Source organism: Pseudopipra pipra, unplaced genomic scaffold (assembly GCF_036250125.1).
Source record: "Pseudopipra pipra isolate bDixPip1 unplaced genomic scaffold, bDixPip1.hap1 HAP1_SCAFFOLD_200, whole genome shotgun sequence".
In the NCBI taxonomy this organism is placed as follows: Eukaryota; Metazoa; Chordata; class Aves; order Passeriformes; family Pipridae; genus Pseudopipra; species Pseudopipra pipra.
In genome coordinates, this window is record NW_026990679.1 from 18,100 (window position 1) to 41,688 (window position 23,589).

Sequence of the window (23,589 nt, forward strand, 5' to 3'; positions counted from 1 at the left end):
GAAGCCTCTAAGACTCAGATGGTGAGTTTTAGAAGCCATGAAATCTTTTATTCCTATGCTCTTGAATCATCCCGGCTCACCAGGTGCCCTGGTAATCAGATCCCAAAGGGCACACAGACCTATCTCCATTGCAGCTGATATGGCAGCATTACAGGAGGATTCATTTTCCTTCCCTGCATTCCTATTCCATACTCAGGACATTTTCCAACACTCATTACCATACACACCTACCCTTAGAAGGTTTCCAAGGGGCTTCACCAAGGGCCTTCCCAGGTCTGCTCTGTCTGGAGCCCTCAAAGTCCTCAGTGCCTGCCTTAGGAACCTCAACACAACTCACCTGCTTACACTGCAACTTGCTGCTGCTTGCCTGCTGCCTCACTTCCCTTCTTCCTTCCTTCTTCACCTCCCTTGCTTGGTCCCTTTCAATCCCTTAGCTCAGCTCTGTGCACTTTCCAGGCTACATCCCACTGCAAAAAGGATCAGCTCTTGTTACATCTCAACACTCAGAGAGCATTCCCCCTTTTTTCCTGACACTTGGCCATTAGGCCAGTGTCTCATGATTTAAAGCAGAGTTTGACTCCTCAGTGACAACAACAGCTACAGCCCTGAATCCTAACACAGGTTGAGACACAAACACGGATGGGAACTCTGAAGGATCCACTTTGTCCTGCTCACCAATCAAAAGGAGCTTTCTGAACTCAAGAAGAAGAGACCCAACATCCTTTTTCTGCAATGTCAACTGCTATAAATGTGATCCACAAGACCTGGAAAGGCCCTCCCACTTCACCTGCAGGGCTGGCAGTGCCACCACTGGACACAGACCCAGGGGCTGGGCAGGAACGGAGGGGCTGGGGCGTCCAATCCATCGGCCCAGGCGGCACCAGGAGTTCCTGGAGTTCCTGCAGGGGAGAGCCTCAAGACAACAAAGGATTAGGAAGATCATTTTAAACTTTAACATGTATATCCCCTGCAATATGGGGACTTTGACAAGGCCTACTGGGGCAACAAGGACACACTCAAGGCTATCTATTCAAAGGATCTACCAGCACTCAAAAGCTATCACTGTCCTTCTTGCAGGGGGAACTCAGGAAACTCTGTTGGCCAAGAGCCTCCAGGGCAATTTCCAGCTTTTGGGGCTCCCTTTTAACCATTTTTCCCCATCACTGTAGCTGGGACTGTCACCTGCCCTACAGAGGGAACAGCCCACAAAGTTCACTTGCAGGGATGCCATTAACTCAAAGTCCCTTCTCAGGGGGGTCACTGCACACCTTGGCCTTTGTTTGCCCTCCCCACCAAAGATGCTTCCAACAGTTCTGAGACATATGGCAGACCCAGAGCTCTCCTCAGGGAATGCTTCAGCTGCTTAAAGGCTGCCCTTGCACCATCTAGCCAAGGCAGCAAATGCTTACAGGCTGTTGGAAAAGTTGGCAGAACAGTCTTACCACACATCCAGAGGGAGCAATCCAGAGTCCACCCCGTCCTACCATTCCCAGCAAGGCAGTTCATGGGCTGTCTGGGGCTCAGGGAGGAGTCAGGGGGCTGCTTTTCTTCCTTTCTGCTTTCCCCATTTTCTCCTTCCAAAGCAAAGGTATCCTGGCTTTCCTTGCTCAAGGAGATGTAGCAAAGGCCATCTTTTCAATCCAATACTGGAAACTGCTCGAGGTTGTCATTCAAGGTGCTTCTCTCAGGTCCTGCACTCATCAATCCCCTTTGCTATTGGTTTTCTTGGCAGGTTCTTGCATTCACATCCTACAAGCAAACCAGGATGAGCCAATTTAGCTGTTACTGCAACCAATCCAAGCTGGCATTCTGATTTTAAAGGACACTGGCTTGGCCTTACCCATATAGATCGCATATTAGGGTTAATACCTACAGGTTCTACCCTCTTCCACCCTCCTGGAAGTCCACTGGCCCACACAACAGGAACAACTGCAGCTGCCACTTCAGTCAGGACCTTGCTGCTGACAGGAGTTATTCCCTGCACAACAAGAGCTGCTGCTTTGACACATTTAGTTTCAGCAATTACAGTTTCAGTATCCTCACTTTTCCATTTCATTTCTGCCTCAACTTTTCCACTCAATCTCTTCCTAGCAGAGGTTTGGACGAATTTGGCAAATAGACCAACTGAGGAATTCCCCAATGTTTTCCCAGTTTCACCCCTGTCACACCAATCACCTTAACACTGCCAGTCCTTCATTCTCCCTCTATTGTGTTAAGGATTGAGGAAGTTGGACCTGTGTCTGATCAGGACATGTGCAAACCAAATGCTGGGGACTGGAACACACACCTGGCACTCCTGCAGCTCTTACCATTACATTCCAGAGAAAACAGCCAATTGGACCATCACTGCTCATTTCTTAATCCCAATCCCACACTGCTTTGGCACTTGGAGCACCACTTTTAGAACCCAATTACAGTCCATTAGAGAGCTCCCTGTCTAGCAGGGACAGCTACCCCTGGGATACTCTCAGGAATGCCTGAATCCATTGCAGGGACCTTGCTTTGAGCTCCCCAGGGCCGGGCACCCCGAGGATCTCCCCGAATAATCCTTTCGGTGCGCGCTGGAGTCCTCGAGGTGCCCCAACCCGGGGGGCACCAACAGCACTGTCCCTCCAGGGGGCCAATTTGGTCCTAAAATGCAGGGGGATCTTGCCTGTATCCCAGACTGGTCCGGGGATCCGAGGCCCTTCCCGAGAAAATCTCGGTGCCGGCGTGAAGGGCCAGAGATCCCTTGGAGCCACGGGAGAGCAGGCAGAGTCCCTCCTGGGGGGCCAATTCTGCTGCCTCAACTCAGCTCTTCAAAGAAGCCTCTAGGAGTCAACTGGTGAGTTTTAGAAGCCAGGCATTGCTTGCTTACAACACCCTGCCATGATCCCAGCCCACCGGGTGTCCTGGCCATCAGCTCCCAAAGGGCACACACAGGTATCTCCACTGCAGCTGATGGCAGGGGTCAGCACTACAGGAGGGTTCTTTTTCCTTCCCTGCATTCCTGTTCCATATTCAGGACATCCCCAACACCTGTTTCCATACACACAAACCCTTATAAGCTCTCTGAGGGGCTCCATCAGAGGTGTCTGGTGGTCACCTGTGCCTGGAGCCCCCCATGTTCTAAGTGACCACCTTATCAACTTCAAGACAACTCACCTGGTTGTAGAGGAACTTGGTGCTGCTTGGCTGCTCTCTCAGTTCCCTTCTTCATTCTTTCTTTACTTCGCTTGCTTAGTCCCTCTAAATCCCTTGGCTCAGCTCCATGGAGTTTCTAGGGTACATCCCACTGCAAAAACTACCAGTTCTTAGTACACCTCACAACTTAGACACCAGGGAGCAACGCAGAAATCATCTAATCCAGGGAACTGCCTCCAAATATTGGGACAAAAATACCATAACATTCCACAGCCTCCCTTGGCAAATAAACACCAAACTACTCAGACACAAACAATAACCTGCATGCTACAACAGCCTGGCACTGCCAAGTCAGTTGGTAAATTACACAAGGTGAACTTCTTTACAAGTTCCAGTTATGATACAAAAACGAGGGAGATCACAGACTCCCCCAGACACTTTTACTCTGAGGAAAGAAGGAAACCAAAGCCATCCCCAGTGCTGCAATAGCTCAGGCTCCCAAAAGGCCCAGGGGCTGGGCTGGGGCTTTTGGCTGCCCTGGAGCACAGGCAGGAACACGATGTCACCACCCCACAGCCACAGCTGAGAACCCAAAGAGCAGCCACACCAGCAGCTCCTGCCAGCCCTGCTGGGCTGGGCCTTGGGGAGGAAGGGCACTGGCCTTTCTTCCTGCCTAGGAGCAAAGAGCCTCCTTGCTGAGCACTTCTCCTGCCAAGGGCATCAGCTCAGAGGGGAAGTTCATCAAGTGCAACTTCCTGGAATGAGAAAGATACTTGTTCCCTGGACAATCTCTTTCCAACGGAACTCAGAAGTACACACTAGAAGTTCAGGTGTTACCTAAAATTTCATACAAGAACCTCTGAGACACAACTGGTGAGTTTCAGAAGCCAGGCAATCTTGTATTCCCATGCTCTTGAATCATTCCAGCCCACCAGGTGCCCTGGCAATCAGCTCCAAAAGGGCACACAGAGGTATCTCCACTGAAGCTGATATGGCAGCATTACAGGAGGGTTCATTTTCCTTCCCTGCATTCCTGTTCCACATTCAGGACATTCTCCAACACTTATTACCATACACACCTACCCTTAGAAGGTTTCCAAGGGGCTTCAACGAGGGCCTTCCCAGGTCTGCTCTGTCTGGAGCCCTCAAAGTCCTCAGTGCCTGCCTTAGGAACCTCAACACAACTCACCTGCTTACACTGCAACTTGCTGCTGCTTGCCTGCTGCCTCACTTCCCTTCTTCCTTCCTTCTTCACCTCCCTTGCTTGGTCCCTTTCAATCCCTTAGCTCAGCTCTGTGCACTTTCCAGGCTACATCCCACTGCAAAAAGGATCAGCTCTTGTTACATCTCAACACTCAGAGAGCATTCCCCCTTTTTTCCTGACACTTGGCCATTAGGCCAGTGTCTCATGATTTAAAGCAGAGTTTGACTCCTCAGTGACAACAACAGCTACAGCCCTGAATCCTAACACAGGCTGAGACACAAACACGGATGGGAACTCTGAAGGATCCACTTTGTCCTGCTCACCAATCAAAAGGAGCTTTCTGAACTCAAGAAGAAGAGACCCCAGGTCCTTTTTCTGCAACTTCAGCTGCTATAAATGTGACCCACAAGACCTGGAAAGGCCCTTCCCACTTCACCTGCAGGGCTGGCAGTGCCACCACTGGACACGGACCCAGTGGCTGGGCAGGAACGGAGGGGCTGGGGCGTCCAATCCATCGGCCCAGGCGGCACCAGGAGTTCCTGGAGTTCCTGCAGGGGAGAGCCTCAAGACAACAAAGGATTATGGAGATCATTTTAAACTTCAATAGGCATATCTCCTGGAATACTGGGACTTTGGCAAGGCCTACTGGTGCAACAAGGACACACTCAAGGCTATCTATTAAAAGCATCTACCAGCACTCAAAAGCTATCACTGTCCTCCTTGCAGGAGGAATGCAGGAAACTCTGTTTGCCAAGACTCCAGGAGGATTTCCAGCTTTTTGGGCTCTCTTTTAACCATTTCTCCCATCACTGTAGCTGGGACTGTCACCTGCCCTACAGGGGGAACAGCCCACACAGTTCACTTGCAGGGATGCCATTAACTCAAAGTCCCTTCTCAGGGGGGTCACTGCACACCTTGGCCTTTGTTTGCCCTCCCCACCAAAGATGCTTCCAACAGTTCTGAGACATCTGGCAGACCCAGAGCTCTCCTCAGGGAATGCTTCAGCTGCTTAAAGGCTGCCCTTGCACCATCTAGCCAAGGCAGCAAATGCTTACAGGCTGTTGGAAAAGTTGGCAGAACAGTCTTACCACACATCCAGAGGGAGCAATCCAGAGTCCATCCTGTCCTACCATTCCCAGCAAGGCAGTTCATGGGCTGTCTGGGGCTCAGGAGGAGTCATGGGGCTTCTTTTCTTCCTTCCTGCTTTCCAGATTTTCTCCTGCCAAAGCAAAGGTTTCTTGGCTTTCCTTGCTCAAGTAGATGCAGCAAAGGCCATCTTTTAAATCCAACACTGGAAACTGCTTCAGGTTGTCATTGAAGGGGGTTCTCTCAGGTCCTGCACTCATCAATCATCTTGGACATTGGTTTTCTTGGCAGGTTCTTGCATTCACATCCTACAAGCAAACCAGGATGAGCAAATTTAGCTGTTACTGCAACCAATCCAAGCTGGCATTCTGATTTTAAAGGGTACTGGGTTTGCCTTACCAGGAGAGATCCCACATCAGGGGTAATACCTACAGGTTCTGCCCTCTCCCACTCTCCTGCAGTTCCACTGGCCCACACCACAGGAACAACTGCAGCTGCCACTTCAGTCAGGACCTTGCTGCTGACAGGAGTTATTCCCTGCACAACAAGAGCTGCTGCTTGGATGCAATTACAGTTTTAACATCCCCAGTTTTCCATTTCATTTCTGCCTCAACTTTTCCAGTCCATCTCTTCCTAGCACAAGTTTGGGTGAGTTTGGGCAATAGACAAACTGAGGAATTCCCCAATGTTTTCCCAGTTTCACCCCTGTCACACCAATCACCTTAACACTGCCAGTCCTTAATTCTCCCTCTATTGGGTTAAGGACTGAGGAAGTTGGACCTGTGTCTGACCAGGACATGTGCAAACCAAATGCTGGGGACTGGAACACACACCTGGCACTCCTGCAGCTCTTACCATTACATTCCAGAGAAAACAGCCAATTGGACCCTCACTGCTCATTTCTTAATCCCAATCCCACACTGCTTTGGCACTTGGAGCACCACTTTTAGAACACAATTACAGTCCATTAGAGAGCTCCAAGTCCAGCAGGGACAGGTACCCCTGGGATACTCTCAGCAATGCCTGAATCCATGGCAGGGACCTTGCTTTGAGCTCCCCAGGGCCGGGCACCCCGAGGATCTCCCCGAATAATCCTTTCGGTGCGCGCTGGAGTCCTCGGGGTGCCCCAACCCGGGGGGCACCAACAGCACTGTCCCTCCAGGGGGCCAATTTGGTCCCAAGGCTTCAATGGACAGCCCAAAAGGCATTTCAAGAGGCCTTCTTTGGAACCCACCAACGGGTATGGGCAGGAAGCCACAAGAAGGCCTCATTTCTAAAGGCAGGGGGATCTTGCCTGTGTCCCAGACTGGTCCGGGGATCTGAGGCCCTTCCCGAGAAAATCTCGGTGCCGGCGTGAAGGGCCAGAGATCCCTTGGAGCCACGGGAGAGCAGGCACAGAGTCCCTCCTGGCGGCCAATTTTCCTGCCTGAAATCAACTCTTCAAAAAAGCCTCTAAGACTCAGCTGGTGAGTTTTAGAAGCCAGGCATTCCTTGCTTACAACACCCTGCCATCATCCCAGCCCCACGGGTGCCCTGTCAATCAGCTCCCAAATTGCACACACAGGTATCTCCACTGCAGCTGACATGGCAGCAATACAGGAGGATTCATTTTCCTTCCCTGCATTCCTGTTCCACAGTCAGGACATTTTCCAACACTTATTACCACACACACCTACCCTTAGAAGGTTTCCAAGGGGCTTCACTGAGGGTCTTCCCAGGTCTGCTCTGTCTGGAGCCCTCAAAGTCCTCAGTGCCTGCCTTAGGAACCTCAACACAACTCACCTGCTTACACTGCAACTTGCTGCTGCTTGCCTGCTGCCTCACTTCCCTTCTTTCTTCACCTCCCTTGCTTGGCCCCTTTCAATCCCTTGGCTCAGCTCTCTGCAGTTTCCAGGCTACATCCCACTGCAAAAAGGATCAGCCCTTGTTACATCTCAACACTCAGATATCATTCCCCCTTTATTCTTGACACTGGGCCATCAGGCCAGTGTCTCCTTATTTAAAGCACAGTTCGACTCCTCAGTGACAACAACAGCTACAGCCCTGAATCCTAACACAGGCTGAGACACAAACACGGATGGGAACTCTGAAGGATCCACTTTGTTCTGCTCACCAATCCAAAGGAGCTTTCTGAACTCAAGAAGAGACCCAACATCCTTTTTCTGCAACTTTGGCTACTATAAATGGATCCACAAGACCTGGAAAGGCCCTTCCCACTTCACCTGCAGGGCTGGCAGTGCCACCACTGGACACGGACCCAGTGGCTGGGCAGGAACGGAGGGGCTGGGGCGTCCAATCCATCGGCCCAGGCGGCACCAGGAGTTCCTGGAGTTCCTGCAGGGGAGAGCCTCAAGACAACAAAGGATTAGGAAAAGGATCATTTTTAACTTTAATAGGTATATCTCCTGGAATATGGGGACTTTGACAAGGCCTACTGGTGCAACAAGGACACACTCAAGGCTATCTATTCAAAGGATCTACCAGCACTCAAAACTATCACTATCCGTCTTGCAGGGGGAACTCAGGAAAATCTCTTTGCCAAGAGCCTCCTGGACGATTTACAGGTTTTTGGGTTCTCTTTTAACCATTTTTCCCATCACTATAGCACGGACTATCACCTGCCCTACAGGGGGAACATCCCACAAAGTTCACTTGCAGGGATGCCATTAACTCAAAGTCCCTTCTCAGGGGGGTCACTGCACACCTTGGCCTTTGTTTGCCCTCCCCACCAAAGATGCTTCCAACACTTCTGAGACATCTGGCAGACCCAGAGCTCTCCTCAGGGAATGCTTCAGCTGCTTAAAGGCTGCCCTTGCACCATCTAGCCAAGGCAGCAAATGCTTACAGGCTGTTCTTAAAAGCTGGTATAAAAGTCTTACCACACATCCAGAGGGAGCAATCCAGAGTCCACCCCGTCCTACCATTCCCAGGAAGGTAGTTCATGGGCTGTCTGGGGCTCAGGGAGGAGTCATGGGGCTTCTTTTCTTCCTTCCTGCTTTCCAGATTTTCTCCTTCAAAAGCAACACCCATCTTTTAAACCTAAGGTTGTCATTCAAGGTGGTTCTCTCAGGTCCTGCACTCATCAATCATCTTGGACATTGGTTTTCTTGGCAGGTTCTTGCATTCACATCCTACAAGCAAACCAGGATGAGCCAATTTAGCTGTTACTGCAACCATCCAGTCTGGCATTGTGATTTTAAAGGGTACTGGCTTTGCCTTACCAGGAGAGATCCCACATCAGGGGTAATACCTACAGGTTCTGCCCTCTTCCACTCTCCTGCAATTCCACTGGCCCACACCACAGGAACAACTGCAGCTGCCACTTCAGTCAGGACCTTGCTGCTGACAGGAGTTATTCCCTGCACAACAAGAGCTGCTGCTTGGACACATTTAGTTCCAGCAATTACAGTTTCAACAACCCCAGTTTTCCATTTCATTTCTGCCTCAACTTTTCCAGTCCATCTCTTCCTAGCAGAGGTTTGGGTGAGTTTGGCAAATGGACCAACCGAGGAATTCCCCAATGTTTTCCCAGTTTAACCCCTGTCACACCAATCACCTTAACACTGCCAGTCCTTAATTCGCCCTCTACTGGGTTAAGGACTGAGGAAGTTGGACCTGTGTCTGACCAGGACAGGTGCAAACCAAATGCTGGGGACTGGAACACACACCTGGCACTCCTGCAGCTCTTACCATTACATTCAAGACAAAATAGCCAATTGTACCACCACTGCTCATTTCTTCTGTGCCACAGCAACATCATTCCAGGCCTCTCACTGCCAACCCTATGCTTCTCCCAGCAGCTCCAGTGGCACCAGAACCTGCCCTGAAGGCACAAAGGGTCCTTTTGGGAGCACCACGACCCATCTGGACTGTAGCACTGGAATTCCATCTCCTGGACAAGCTGGGAGAAGCCGGGAAGACAACCAGGACCTTACAGGTCAACTGGGGGCACCTCTTCATCCAACAGCAGCTCCAAGAAAGGTACTGAGTCAACACCTCACCAAAAACACAGGAAAACAACTGCCAACACCTCGACAATCACTCCAGTTTTCAATTGATAAAGCAACACTGAAGAAAAGCTTTTCAGACACTTGGCAAGACTCCATCCCACTTTAACCAGTGTGTGGGACTCGTTCCCAGCCTCCTGAGGTTCATTTCCCACCTCCCTTGGGGCTGCAGTACAGTTGGTTCTACACACACACAGGGAGCTGCTGCTCCTGCATTCCAGTCTCCTGGTTCCCCTTGCAACTCCTCCAGCTGTTTGCCCAGCTCTCCAGTGCCCATTCCTTTGCCCACTGCACTTGTTCACAGCCCCAGGGCTCCCAGGGCCACCCTGGGCTCTCCCCTGCCCTGACACTCAGGGCCCTTTCCCAGCCCCGACTCCATCCAGCACTGACCCAGCTGCTGCACCTGCAATTCTCCTGCTCCTGCCCTCCCTCTGCCTGCAAAACACCCCTGCCAGCTCCTGCACCCCACCTCTTACCTCCCAGCAAAGCAGAGCTGCATCCTCCTGGATCCTCCAGCTGGATGCTGCTGGCTCTGGGCAGCTCCCACCCTTCAGCAGGGGATGCCAAAGGCAGCTCTGGGGACTGGCCCCAGGGCAGGGACACCCACTCTGGCTCACACCAACACTCAGCCAGCTCAGGCCTGGGCTCTTCTGCCTGCAGGGCAACAAACAGCCAAGCAGGGACACTGGGACACTCCAAGGAAACAGGCAAAACAAACTCAGCAGCCTGGCACACCACAGCCCCCAGACCTGCCCAGGCTCCAGCTGCTGCACAGACCTGTGGCCACACAGGACCCAAACCCACCCCCAGCACAGACAACCCTGGGCAGGTCAAGCTGCTCATTCCCAAACACAACCAAACATCCATCCCACTGTCTGCCAGCCCCTGCTCCCAGCAATCCATCATCTTTCCCATTTCCTTTCTTTACAGGTCCTTCCATTCACATTCTACTATCAAACCATGATCAGCAAATTTAGCTGTTAATAAAACCAATCCAGCTTGGCTTCCTAATTTTAAAGGATACTGGGTTTGCCTTACCAGGAGAGACTCTGGCTTAGGGGTAATTCTTACAGCTTCTGTCCTTGTCCATTTTCTTGGAATTCCACTGGCCCACACCACAGGAACAACTGCAGCTGCCACTTCAGTCAGGACCTTGCTGCTGACAGGAGTTATTATCCCTTTGTAAACACCAAACTGCTTCAATACAAACAATCTAGTGGACACTACAACTCCTTGGCACTTTCAGTGTAACCAGTGCAAGTCAGTTCCTAAGTTACACAAGGTTTTCTTCTCAAGTTGTAATTAATTAAGATATCAAAACAACAACAACTGTGAGATAAGAGATCCCCCCCAATGGTTCTACTTTTAGGGAAACAAAAACCCAAACCCCCATCCCCAGTACTACAATAGCTCAGGCTCCCAGAAAGGCCCAGGGGCTGGGCTGGGGCTTTTGGCTGCCCTGGAGCACAGGCAGGAACACGATGTCACCACCCCACAGCCACAGCTGAGAACCCAAAGAGCAGCCACACCAGCAGCTCCTGCCAGCCCTGCTGGGCTGGGCCTTGGGGAGGAAGGGCACTGACCTTTCTTCCTGCCTAGGAGCAAAGAGCCTCCTTGCTGAGCACTTCTCCTGCCAAGGGCATCAGCTCAGAGGGGAAGTTCATCAAGGGCAACTTCTTGCACTGAGCAAGATTCCTCTTCCCTGGACAATCTCTTTCCAGCTGAACTCAGAAGTACACACAAAAGTTCAGGTGTTACCTAAAATTTCATACAAGAACCTCTGAGACTCAATGGATGAGTTTTAGAAGCCAGGCAATCTTTTATTCCCATGCTCTTGAATCATTCCAGCCTGCCAGGAGTCCCTTTGGCAATAAGCTCCCAAAGGGCACACACAGGTATCTCCACTGCAGCTGACATGGCAGCATTACAGGAGGATTCATTTTCCTTCCCTGCATTCCTAATCCCTACTCAGGACATTTTCCAACACTTATCACCATACACACCTACCCTTACAAGGTTTCCAAAGGGCTTCACCGAGGGCCTTCCCAGGTCTGCTCTGTCTGGAGCCCTCAAAGTCCTCAGTGCCTGCCTTAGGAACCTCAACACAACTCACCTGCTTACACAGCAACTTGCTGCTGCTTGCCTGCTGCCTCACTTCCTTCTTCCTTCTTTCTTCACCTCCCTTGCTTGGTCCCTTTCAATCCCTTGGCTCAGCTCTGTGCACTTTCCAGGCTACATCCCACTGCAAAAAGGATCAGCCCTTGTTACATCTCAACACTCAGATATCATTCCCCCTTTATTCTTGACACTTGGCCATCAGGCCAGTGTCTCATGATTTAAAGCAGAGTTTGACTCCTCAGTGACAACAACAGCTACAGCCCTGAATCCTAACACAGGCTGAGACACAAACACGGATGGGAACTCTGAAGGATCCACTTTGTCCTGCTCACCAACCAAAAGGAGCTTTCTGAACTCAAGAAGAGACCCAACATCCTTTTTCTGCAATGTCAACTGCTATAAATGTGATCCACAAGACCTGGAAAGGCCCTTCCCACTTCACCTGCAGGGCTGGCAGTGCCACCACTGGACACGGACCCAGTGGCTGGGCAGGAACGGAGGGGCTGGGGCGTCCAATCCATCGGCCCAGGCGGCACCAGGAGTTCCTGGAGTTCCTGCAGGGGAGAGCCTCAAGACAACAAAGGATTATGGAGATCATTTTAAACTTCAATAGGCATATCTCCTGGAATACTGGGACTTTGGCAAGGCCTACTGGTGCAACAAGGACACACTCAAGGCTATCTATTAAAAGCATCTACCAGCACTCAAAAGCTATCACTGTCCTTCTTGCAGGAGGAATGCAGGAAACTCTGTTGGCCAAGAGCCTCCAGGAGGATTTCCAGCTTTTTGGGCTCTCTTTTAACCATTTCTCCCATCACTGTAGCTGGGACTGTCACCTGCCCTACAGGGGGAACAGCCCACACAGTTCACTTGCAGGGATGCCATTAACTCAAAGTCCCTTCTCAGGGGGGTCACTGCACACCTTGGCCTTTGTTTGCCCTCCCCACCAAAGATGCTTCCAACACTTCTGAAACATCTGGCAGACCCAGAGCTCTCCTCAGGGAATGCTTCAGCTGCTTAAAGGCTGCCCTTGCACCATCTAGCCAAGGCAGCAAATGCTTACAGGCTGTTCTTAAAAGTTGGTATAAAAGTCTTACCACACATCCAGAGGGAGCAATCCAGAGTCCACCCCGTCCTACCATTCCCAGGAAGGCAGTTCATGGGCTGTCTGGGGCTGAGGGAGGAGTCAGGGGGTTTCTTTTCTTCCTTCCTGCTTTCCAGGTTTTCTCCTTCAAAAGCAAAGGTTTCTTGGCTTTCCTTGCTCAAGTAGATGCAGCAAAGGCCATCTTTGCAATCCAACAGTGGAAACTGCTCGAGGTTGTCATTCAAGGTGCTTCTCTCAGATCCTGCACTCATCAATCATCTTGGTCATTGGTTTCTTGGCAGGTTCTTGCATTCACGTCCTACAAGCAAACCAGGATGAGCAAATTCAGCTGTTACTGCAACCAATCCAGTCTCGCATTCTGATTTTAAAGGATACTGGGTTTGCCTTACCAGGAGAGATCCCACAGTAGGGGTAATACCTACAGGTTCTGCCCTCTTCCACTCTCCTGCAATTCCACTGGCCCACACCACAGGAACAACTGCAGCTGCCACTTCAGTCAGGACCTTGCTGCTGACAGGAGTTATTCCCTGCACAACAAGAGCTGCTGCTTGGACACATTTAGTTCCAGGAATTACAGTTTCAACAACCCCAGTTTTCCATTTCATTTCTGCCTCAACTTTTCCAGTCCATCTCTTCCTAGCACAGGTTTGGGTGAGTTTGGCAAAGAGAGAAACTCAGGAATTCCCCAATGTTTTCCCAGTTTCACCCCTGTCACACCAGTCACCTTAACAGTGCCAGTCCTTCATTCTCCCTCTACTGGGTTAAGGACTGAGGAAGTTGGACCTGTGTCTGACCAGGACATGTGCAAACAAAATGCTGGGGACTGGAACACACACCTGGCACTCCTGCAGCTCTTACCATTACAGTCCCGAGAAAACAGCCAATTGCACCATCACTGCTCATTTATTAATCCCAATCCCACACTGCTTTGGCACTTGGAGCACCACTTTTATCACCCAATTACACTCCATTAGAGAGCTCCATGTCTAGCAGGGACAGCTACCCCTGGGATACTCTCAGCAATGCCTGAATCCATTGCAGGGACCTTGCTTTGAGCTCCCCAGGGCCGGGCACCCCGAGGATCTCCCCGAATAATCCTTTCGGTGCGCGCTGGAGTCCTCGGGGTGCCCCAACCCGGGGGGCACCAACAGCACTGTCCCTCCAGGGGGCCCAATTTGGTCTCAAGGCTTCAATGGACAGCCCAAAAGGCATTTCAAGAGGCCTTCTTTGGAACCCACCAACGGGTATGGGCAGGAAGCCACAAGAAGGCCTCATTTCTAAAGGCAGGGGGATCTTGCCTGTGTCCCAGACTGGTCCGGGGATCTGAGGCCCTTCCCGAGAAAATCTCGGTGCCGGCGTGAAGGGCCAGAGATCCCTTGGAGCCACGGGAGAGCAGGCACAGAGTCCCTCCTGCAGGGCCAATTTTGCTGCCTGAAAACAGCTCTTCAAAGAAACTTCTAAGACTCGGTGAGTTTTAGAAGCCAGGCATTCCTACACACTGTGAGATATTTTAAAAGCTTACTGAGTGAAAAAACATACAGCTTTTATCAGTGACATCTGACCTCCCACAGACAGCTCCTTTTCCCTTTCAGTACAAAATTATTTTCATGGAATCATTTAATAGGAAGTGCCCAGGAACCCCAGACTGTGCTTTCCAGAACAGAAAATAAACAGAGGGAAGGAGCTTTGCATGAGTGTAACATACTCCAGAACACACCTGACTTTAGTTTTACTCTGTATGCTCAAATATAGCAGAAGACAAAAACTCCAGCAGGAGAGCTGGCACATTACCCATGGTACCCTCAAAGTCCCCCTTAAGAGACCTGGAGAAAAATCGTAGTTGTGCGAGTCCCTTTTGCCTGCAGATGGCTGGGGATCCTCTCCATCCACCTCGTGCTCTCCCAACAGCAGAAAGGGGAACCTCAGGGACACGGTGGCACTCGACATCCTGCTGAGAGAACAAGGAAACCTTTAGCATAAAGGGGAGTTGGAATCTAAAACTTCCTTTCCTGGGAGCTTTGTGAAGCCTGCAACCAAGAGGGGGAAAATTTGCATCTCCTTTGGTGCAGGTGTCAACAGAGGCCAACAGAGCTTTCACCTTTTTCAGACAACTGTGCCCTTTTTGGCTCCCTGGCAGCTCCAATGGCACCAGAACCCCCTTCCTGCACACCCACGGGTGTCACACACAGGCACCCACACACCTTTGCTCCAGCCCACACGGGGCCAACATTTCCTCACCCTGCACATCCCAAGGGGAGTAGTTTTGCTAGAGAGCACAGCAACCCCCCTGTCCTCACAAACTGCCTCCCTGCAAAAAAAGGAATAATTTCTCCTGGACACTCCTCCCACAGTCAAGGTTTTTTAAAATGTGCTCAGGGTCCCTCCCAGCTTCTGCCTGTCCTTGCATTTAAAGGCATGGGCATGTTTCAACAGCAAACCCAGCTCCTCACTGGCAGTATAAGCCCTGCTCTTACCTGGACAGACTCCCGGGCTCGGCACAGCTGTGGCTCATGGAGCAGCTTCCCAAGGCCCTTCTCTCTCCCAGCAGGAAGCACAACTCGCCTCCACTCCCCAGCACCAGGGGAAACCACGAGCCAGGCTGCAAACTGACACAGAACAACCAAAAAGCATTAATGCAGCACCAAGAAACCAAGTTAAAGCAGTCTTTGCCTCGTAACCCTGCACGGGGAAAGACTTTGGGATTCCGAGGCAATCCCTGAGACACCCAGAGAGCAACAGCCCCGCAGCCCTGCCACGGCTCCCCCGGGGTCACCCGGCAGGGAAGGGGCTTACCCGGCCCCCGCTGCCCAGCACAAGGCGCCCCTAAACGCCCCCCGGCTCCCCCGCTCCATAACCCAGCGGCCAAGGCGCTCTCCCCTCCGCAGCCCGGGCAGCAGCGGGGCACCACCCTCAGCCCTCACACACAACCGACCGCACCCGCCCCGCCGGCCCTTTATACCGCGGGCCGCCAGCGCTGCCCAATCAGCGCTCGAGCGCCGCCGCCCAATCCCAGCCCGCCTGGCCCTGCGGCCCCGCCCCGCCCGCTCAGCTGAGGGAGATCGGGAACTGGGGACAGGAACCTGCTGCTGGGGGAGACAGCCTGGAGATGGAATTGCACACGGGCACCTGAAGCCCAGGCGATTTGCTTGCCTTGGCAAGGCCCTGTCACAGGAAATCTTGCTCCCAGTCACAGGAAATCTCTGTTTCCCTGCCCATCCCTGGAGACAGGTGGCCCCTAAAATCCCCGGCAATCAGGAAGCACAGGCTGGAGGAGCTGGCAGGACCCAGTGGCCGTGTGTGCTGTGTGACACCGTGTCCTGCAGCCCCACGGACCTGCACAGCAGGGACAGGTCCTGGCAGCGTTTCAGTGCTGAGGCCAAAGCTGGGGCTCAGGGACAGCTGGGGCACGTGGCAGCTCTGGGAATCTCTGCCATGGATGGCTGGGCATTCCAGGACTGCCTGCTGGGCAAAGGAGCTTCTCTGCAGACTGTGGAACCAACAGGTCTCATGGACTGTAAGAAGCCAGAACTGCTGCAGGACTGTAGAGGAATCTGGGTCACAAGAGACAGTTCAAGGTCTCTAAGTCTGACCTCCTGCTCAGGCCACAGTCACCAATGGGATCGCACCGGGTTGCTCAGGGAGGGATCCAGTCATGTTTTGAAACATTCCACGGATGGGGATACAACAACCTCCCCAGGCAACCCGTTCCATGAGCGACTGTCCTGACAAAATACCTCCCCTCCTATGCGGTTGGCAGCAACAGCTGGGCTGGCAGGAGCAGAACCTCCCTGCTGGGCCATTCCCCAGCAGCCCAAGTGCCCTGCACAGGGCTTGGTGCGGAGGCCTGGGCAGCTCGTTCCTCCAGCTGGGCATTTTAGGAGCTGCCCTTGCCCCGTCACTGCCAAGTCCCTCTGGCAGTGGTGCAGCTCCTCAGCTGGAGTGCCTCTGAGGGACTCCCGGCCACGTTTCCCAGCAGCTGAAGGAAGGGAGGGTCACCCCCCAAGCTGGGCTGCCTTTCTCTCGCTGCCTTTTCCCCACCTTTACACTGCAGTGACAAGAGCTGCACTTTCCCAGGGAACGGGGCAGTGACAGGGCAGAGCAGCAGGCAGGAACCCCCTTCTTTTCTGCAGGCCACTGACTAACTGTGTGTGAAGGGACAGCGACTCTGGTACCAACTCCACCTTCCACTTCTTGTCACAGATCGATCTGAGGCACTTGTCAGGTCAATACCTGCTCTTTTCAGGAGCACCAGGCTTGTGGTCAGTGTCCTCATTGTAGCCCACGAATCCCTCTAGGTGTTAAATCAGCCTCCCTGTCCTGATTCTTCTCATGAAGAATTAGCATTTAATGAGATCTACAAATTATCCTGAGAGGGTCTATGTTACAAGCTCAGTTTGGCAGTGTTGCTATCCTGGAAAGTGTGGAACAGTGACTGTCAGTTCTCCTTAGGATGCTCTTAAACACCATCCCTACATTCCCAGGAGAACTCTGGAGGGAGAGACAGAGAGTTTAAAACATGAAACCTTGGCATCGCAATTGTTATTTCTAAGGATGTGTTTCTATCTGATACAGTTGTTGGGGTGATTACTCTGGAGAGTGTTTTGTACCTCAGGCAGTAAGTCTGGTGTATCAGCCTCCTCGTGAGCAGGAACCAGCAGGTTCCCCAAAGGAATGTTCTGTCAGACTCTGTCAAACACAGCACGGAGGTGAGCAGGAGTGGTGCTTGTGCACAGCTGAAGTGAAGCACACTTGGATTCGAACTGCTCTGGGAGATCTTTGTTGAGATGGGTATTTCTGCACAGCTTCTTGTGCCATGTTGAATTTAGAGATGAGCTGATAAAGGCAGTGACACTGTTCTGTCATCACTGAGCTTTTGAGGATTTCAAACCCCTTACTCTTAAGTCCAGGGGCTCGTTCCCTGGGGTCCGTGCTCGGGGGTTTGTTCCCGGGGCTCGTTGCCGGGTCCCGCCCGTGCCCGCTGCGGGTCCTGGCCGGTGCCGCCTCTCGCCCGGCAGGCGGAGTGGGGGCCCCGCGGCGGGAGGACCGAGGTGGGACTGGGGCTGGAACCCCCCCAGGGAACGGGACACGGTCCCGCTCGGGCCGGGGGAGCCGGGGCTGTGCCTTGGCACGGGAGAGCGGTGACCCCGGTGGGCACGGCCGGGACTGCAGCCCCGGGGCGCGACCCAAAAGCGGGGGATGGACCCCAAAGCACGGCTGGGATGAGAGAGTGTGTCGTGGGTGGCCATAACCACTTGTCCCTCCCGCAGTCCTCGGCCCTGTCCGTGCTGCTCCTTGGCAATCCAGGCGAACCAAGGACGCCTGCTTCCAAATTGCCAGCCACTCCCCCATACCACCACAGTGATCCTCAGATCTCAATTCGGTCAGACAAGACTCGACACATAAGGAGCGAAAACGGACATGAACTCTCCCATAAATGCATAAAGCTACTTTATTTTCAGTATACATTTCATTTTGAAAAATATAAATGCTAAAGTATCTCATCATTTCATCTTTTGATTCCATAAAAGTCACAATAGAAAGCTTCATAAAACTGTAAAATACTATAATGTTATAAGGAATTTCATGGTTTATATTACTGGGAAAAAAAATCACTTGAATAATATTTGAAACGTTTTCTGCTTTTTTCCTTTTTGTTCCACCATCCTGATCCACTTCATTTCGTCCCAAGTTTTCATTCTCTCCTCCAAAGCAAATACAGACTTAGGAGAATTAAAAACAATAATAAAAGTAGCTGAAAGTGCTGTTGATTCAAAATAAAAATACAAATACAAAGGTGTATCAGCAGGCCAGAGGCTGGTGGCCACTGTGTTCCCGGAGCTGGGACAAAGCTGGCTGTGGCTGGTGGCCGTCAGGGGTCCCACCGGGAGCTGGGACCTTGGATTTGTGAGGGGAAGGTCGTTGTTGACGGCCGACTCTGATCTCAGAGGGCTTTGGGTCAGCCTCCACACCTATTCCCTGAAGCGCCCACCCAGGCTTTTCCTACGAAATAACCCAATTTGGATTGAGCTGCTCCTCTTCAGGCCTTTTCCCATGTCTCTCCAGCCTTTTCAGAGCAGGTTTCAGCTGCGTTCCTGTGACACACAACACAGCTTTCATGGAAACGGAAGCGAAGACCCCTTTAGAGTGAGCGGGGGATGTACGGAGGTGACAGTTCCTTCGTGGGAACAGATGCTAAAATTTGGCATTTAAGGTCTCAGGACCATCAGAAAATCCTCTCGACTTAACCAACAAGAACTTTGGTTTCAAAAGAACCAAGCGGCAGCACGTGCCCTTCGTCTGCAGAGGGGTTGTCTCCATCAGGGAACTCACCTGGACAGCTCGGGGATTCTTTCTTCTTATTTCAATTTTTGGACGAAGCTTTTAGTGCGTACCCTCATGTACCCAGCGTCCTGGTCCAAACCCGACACAAATAAGGATTCCTCGCAGGGAAAAGGCGCCAGCACTGAAAGCCCTGCCGGCCGACGGAGTGCCCAGGCTGCGTCACACACTGCACCTGAAAGCAAACCTCACAAGCTTTCTGTCCCGGGAAACAGGGCTGCTGTCCCCTCCTTTGGTCAGCCCCGCCCACCACTGCCGGCCACCCGATCCAAACCCGATCCAAATGAGGATTCCGCACAGAGAAAAGGTGCCAGCACAGAAAGCCCTGCCTGTTCACGGACACCCCAGGCTGCGCCACACACTGCACCTGAAAGCCAAACCTCACAAGCTTTCTGTCCCGGGAAAAGAAGACTGCTGCTGTCCCTCCCTTTGGTCAGCCCCGCCCCGCCATTGCCGGCCACCCGATCCAAACCCGATCCAAACGAGGATTCCTCGCAGGGAAAAGGTGCCAGCACAGAAAGCTCTGCCTGCCCACAGAGTGCCCAGGCTGCGCCACACACTGCACCTGAAAGCCAAACCTCAGAAGCATTTTGTCCGGGGAAGCAGGGCTGCTGTCCCCCCTTTGGTCAGCCCCGCCACCCATTTTAGCAGACCCCCAAAACCCGATCCAAATGAGGATTCCTCTCGGAGAAAAGGTGCCAGCACAGAAAGCCCTGCCTGTTCACGGACACCCCAAGCTGCGCCACACACTGCACCTGAAAGCCAAACCTCACAAGCTTTCTGTCCCGGGAAAAGAAGACTGCTGCTGTCCCCCCTTTGGTCAGCCCCGCCCCGCCATTTTAACAGCCCCCCCCAAACCCGATCCAAATGAGGATTCCTCGCAGGGAAAAGGTGCCAGCACAGAAAGCCCTGCCTGCCCACAGAGTGCCCAGGCTGCGCCACACACTGCACCTGAAAGCCAAACCTCACAAGCTTTCTGTCCCGGGAAACAGGGCTGCTGTCCCCCCTTTGGTCAGCCCCGCCCCGCCATTGCTGGCCACCCGATCCAAACCCGATCCAAATGAGGATTCCTCGCAGGGAAAAGGTGCCAGCACTGAAAGCCCTGCCTGCTCACGGACACCCGAGGCTCCGCCACACACTGCACCTGAAAGCCAAACCTCACAAGCTTTCTGTCCCGGGAAACAGGGCTGCTGTCCCCCACCTTGGTCAGCCCCGCCATTTTACCAGGCCCCCCAAAACCCGATCCAAATGAGGATTCCTCGCAGGGAAAAGGTGCCAGCACAGAAAGCCCTGCCTGCTCACGGACACCCATGACTGCGCCACACACTGCACCTGAAAGCCAAACCTCACAAGCTTTCTGTCCCGGGAAACAGGGCTGCTGTCCCCCCTTTGGTCAGCCCCGCCCCGCCATTTTAGCAACCCCCCCAAAACCCGATCCAAATGAGGATTCCTTGCAGGGAAAAGGTGCCAGCACAGAAAGCACTGCCTGCCCACAGAGTGCCCAGGCTGCGCCACACACTGCACCTGAAAGCCAAAGCTCACAAGCTTTTTGTCCCGGGAAACAGGGCTGCTGTCCCCCCTTTGGTCAGCGCCGCCCCGACATTGCCGGCCACCCGATCCAAACCCGATGCAAATGAGGATTCCTCGCAGGGAAAAGGTGCCAGCACAGAAAGCCCTGCCTGCCCACAGAGTGCCCAGGCTGCGCCACACACTGCACCTGAAAGCCAAACCTCACAAGCTTTCTGTCCCGGGAAACAGGGCTGCTGTCCCCCCTTTGGTCAGCCCCGCCCCGCCATTGCCGGCCACCCAATCCAAACCCGATCCAAATGAGGATTCCTCGCAGGTAAAAGGTGCCAGCACAGAAAGTCCTGGCTGCTCAGGGACACCCCAGGCTGCGCCACACACTGCACCTGTTAGCCAAACCTCACAAGCTTTCTGACCCGGGAAACAGGGCTGCTGTCCCCCCCTTGGTCAGCCCCGCCCACCACTGCCGGCGACACGATCCAAACCCGATCCAAAGGAGGATTCCTCGCAGGGAAAAGGTGCCAGCACAGAAAGCCCTGCCTGCTCACAGACACCCCAGGCTGTGCCACACACTGCACCTGAAAGCCATACCTCACAAGCATTCTGTCCCGGGAAACAGGGCTGCTGTCCCCCCTTTGGTCAGCCCCGCCCCGCCATTTTAGCAGCCCTCCCAAAACCCGATCCAAATGAGGATTCCTCGCAGGGAAAAGGTGCCAGCACAGAAAGCCCTGCCTGCCCACAGAGTCCCCAGGCTGTGCCACACACTGCACCTGAAAGCCAAACCTCACAAGCTTTCTGTCCCGGGAAACAGGGCTGCTGTCCCCCCTTTGGTCAGCCCCGCCCCGCCATTGCCGGCCACCCGATCCAAACCCGATCCAAAGGAGGATTCCTCGCAGGGAAAAGGTGCCAGCACAGAAAACCCTGCCTGCCCACAGAGTGCCCAGGCTGTGCCACACACTGCACCTGAAAGCCAAACCTCACAAGCTTTCTGTCCCGGGAAACAGGGCTGCTGTCCCCCCCCTTGGTCAGCCCCGCCCACCACTGCCGGCGACACGATCCAAACCCGATCCAAATGAGGATTCCTCGCAGGGAAAAGGTGCCAGCACAGAAAGCCCTGCCTGCTCACAGACACCCCAGGCTACGCCACACACTGCACCTGAAAGCCATACCTCACAAGCTTTCTGTCCCGGGAAACAGGGCTGCTGTCCCCCCTTTGGTCAGCCCCGCCCCGCCATTTTAGCAGCCCCCCCAAAACCCGATCCAAATGAGGATTCCTCGCAGGGAAAAGGTGCCAGCACAGAAAGCCCTGCCTGCCCACGGACACCCCAGGCTGCGCCACACACTGCACCTGAAAGCCAAACCTCACAAGCTTTCTGTCCCGGGAAACAGGGCTGCTGTCCCCCCTTTGGTCACCCCCGCCCGGCCATTGCCGGCCACCCGATCCAAACCGGATCCAAATGAGGATTCCTCGCAGGGAAAAGGTGCCTGCACAGAAAGCCCTGCCTGCCCACAGAGTGCCCAGGCTGTGCCACACACTGCACCTGAAAGCCAAACCTCACAAGCTTTCTGTCCCGGGAAACAGGGCTGCTGTCCCCCCTTTGGTCAGCCCCGCCCCGCCATTGTGGGCCACCCGATCCAAACCCGATCCAAATGAGAATTCCTCGCAGGGAAAAGGTGCCAGCACAGACAGCCCTGCCTGCTCACGGACACCCCAGGCTGCGCCACACACTGTACCTGAAAGCCAAACCTCACAAGCTTTCTGTCCCGGGAAACAGGGCTGCTGTCCCCCCTTTGGTCAGCCCCGCCCCGCCATTTCAGCAGCCCCCCCAAAACCCGATCCAAATGAGGATTCCTCGCAGGGAAAAGGTGCCAGCACAGAAAGCCCTGCCTGCCCACGGACACCCCAGGCTGCGTCACACACTGCACCTGAAAGCCAAACCTCACAAGCTTTCTGTCCCGGGAAACAGGGCTGCTGCCCCCCCCTTGGTCAGCCCCGCCCACCACTGCCGGCCAAACGATCCAAACCCGATCCAAAAGAGGATTCCTCGCAGGGAAAAGGTGCCAGCACAGAAAGCCCTGCCTACTCACAGACACCCCAGGCTACGCCACACACTGCACCTGAAAGCCAAACCTCACAAGCTTTCTGTCCCGGGAAACAGGGCTGCTGTCCCCCCTTTGATCAGCCCCGCCCCGCCATTTGAGCAGCCCTCCCAAAACCCGATCCAAATGAGGATTCCTCGCAGGGAAAAGGTGCCAGCACAGAAAGCCCTGCCTGCCCACAGAGTGCCCAGGCTGTGCCACACACTGCACCTTAAAGCCAAACCTCACAGGCTTTCTGTCCCGGGAAACAGGGCTGCTGTCCCCCACCTTGGTCAGCCCCGCCCACCACTGCCGGCCACACGATCCAAACCCGATCCAAAGGAGGATTCCTCGCAGGGAAAAGGTGCCAGCACAGAAAGCCCTGCCTGCCCACGGACACCCCAGGCTGCGCCACACACTGCACCTGAAAGCCAAACCTCACAAGCTTTCTGTCCCGGGAAACAGGGCTGCTATCCCCCCCTTTGGTCAGCCCCGCTCCACCATTGCCGGCCACCCGATCCAAACCGGATCCAAATGAGGATTCCTCGCAGGGAAAAGGTGCCAGCACAGAAAGCCCTGCCTGCCCACAGAGTGCCCAGGCTGCGCCACACACTGCACCTGAAAGCCAAACCTCACAAGCTTTCTGTCCCGGGAAACAGGGCTGCTGTCCCCCCTTTGGTCAGCCCCGCCCCGCCATTTTAGCAGCCCCCCCAAAACTCGATCCAAATGAGGATTCCTTGCAGGGAAAAGGTGCCTGCACAGAAAGCCCTGCCTGCTCACGGACACCCCAGGCTACGCCACACACTGCACCTGAAAGCCAAACCTCACAAGCTTTCTGTCCCGGGAAACAGGGCTGCTGTCCCCCCTTTGGTCAGCCCCGCCCCGCCATTTTAGCAGCCCCCCCAAAACTCGATCCAAATGAGGATTCCTCGCAGGGAAAAGGTGCCAGCACAGAAAGCCCTGCCTGCCCACAGAGTGCCCAGGCTGTGCCACACACTGCACCA

General features: G+C 53.6%; 2 long non-coding RNA genes across 3 annotated transcripts; both read right to left on the bottom strand.

The window, feature by feature from the left end:
• Nucleotides 1–956: 956 nt before the first annotated feature.
• LOC135408151 (uncharacterized) lies at nucleotides 957–11,950 on the bottom strand. The gene is made up of 3 exons (XR_010427284.1): nucleotides 11,534–11,950; nucleotides 3,145–3,274; nucleotides 957–1,574 (listed from the first exon to the last, which is right to left on the bottom strand). It is a non-coding gene; the product is annotated as an uncharacterized LOC135408151 (long non-coding RNA).
• Nucleotides 11,951–14,499: 2,549 nt separating this feature from the next.
• On the bottom strand, nucleotides 14,500–15,562 carry LOC135408150 (uncharacterized). 2 transcript variants are annotated; one of them, XR_010427283.1, is made up of 3 exons: nucleotides 15,499–15,562; nucleotides 15,118–15,242; nucleotides 14,500–14,591 (listed from the first exon to the last, which is right to left on the bottom strand). It is a non-coding gene; the product is annotated as an uncharacterized LOC135408150 (long non-coding RNA). The 2 variants fall into 2 exon arrangements; XR_010427282.1 differs by having other exon boundaries at nucleotides 14,500–14,594.
• Between the last annotated feature and the right edge of the window lie 8,027 nt (nucleotides 15,563–23,589).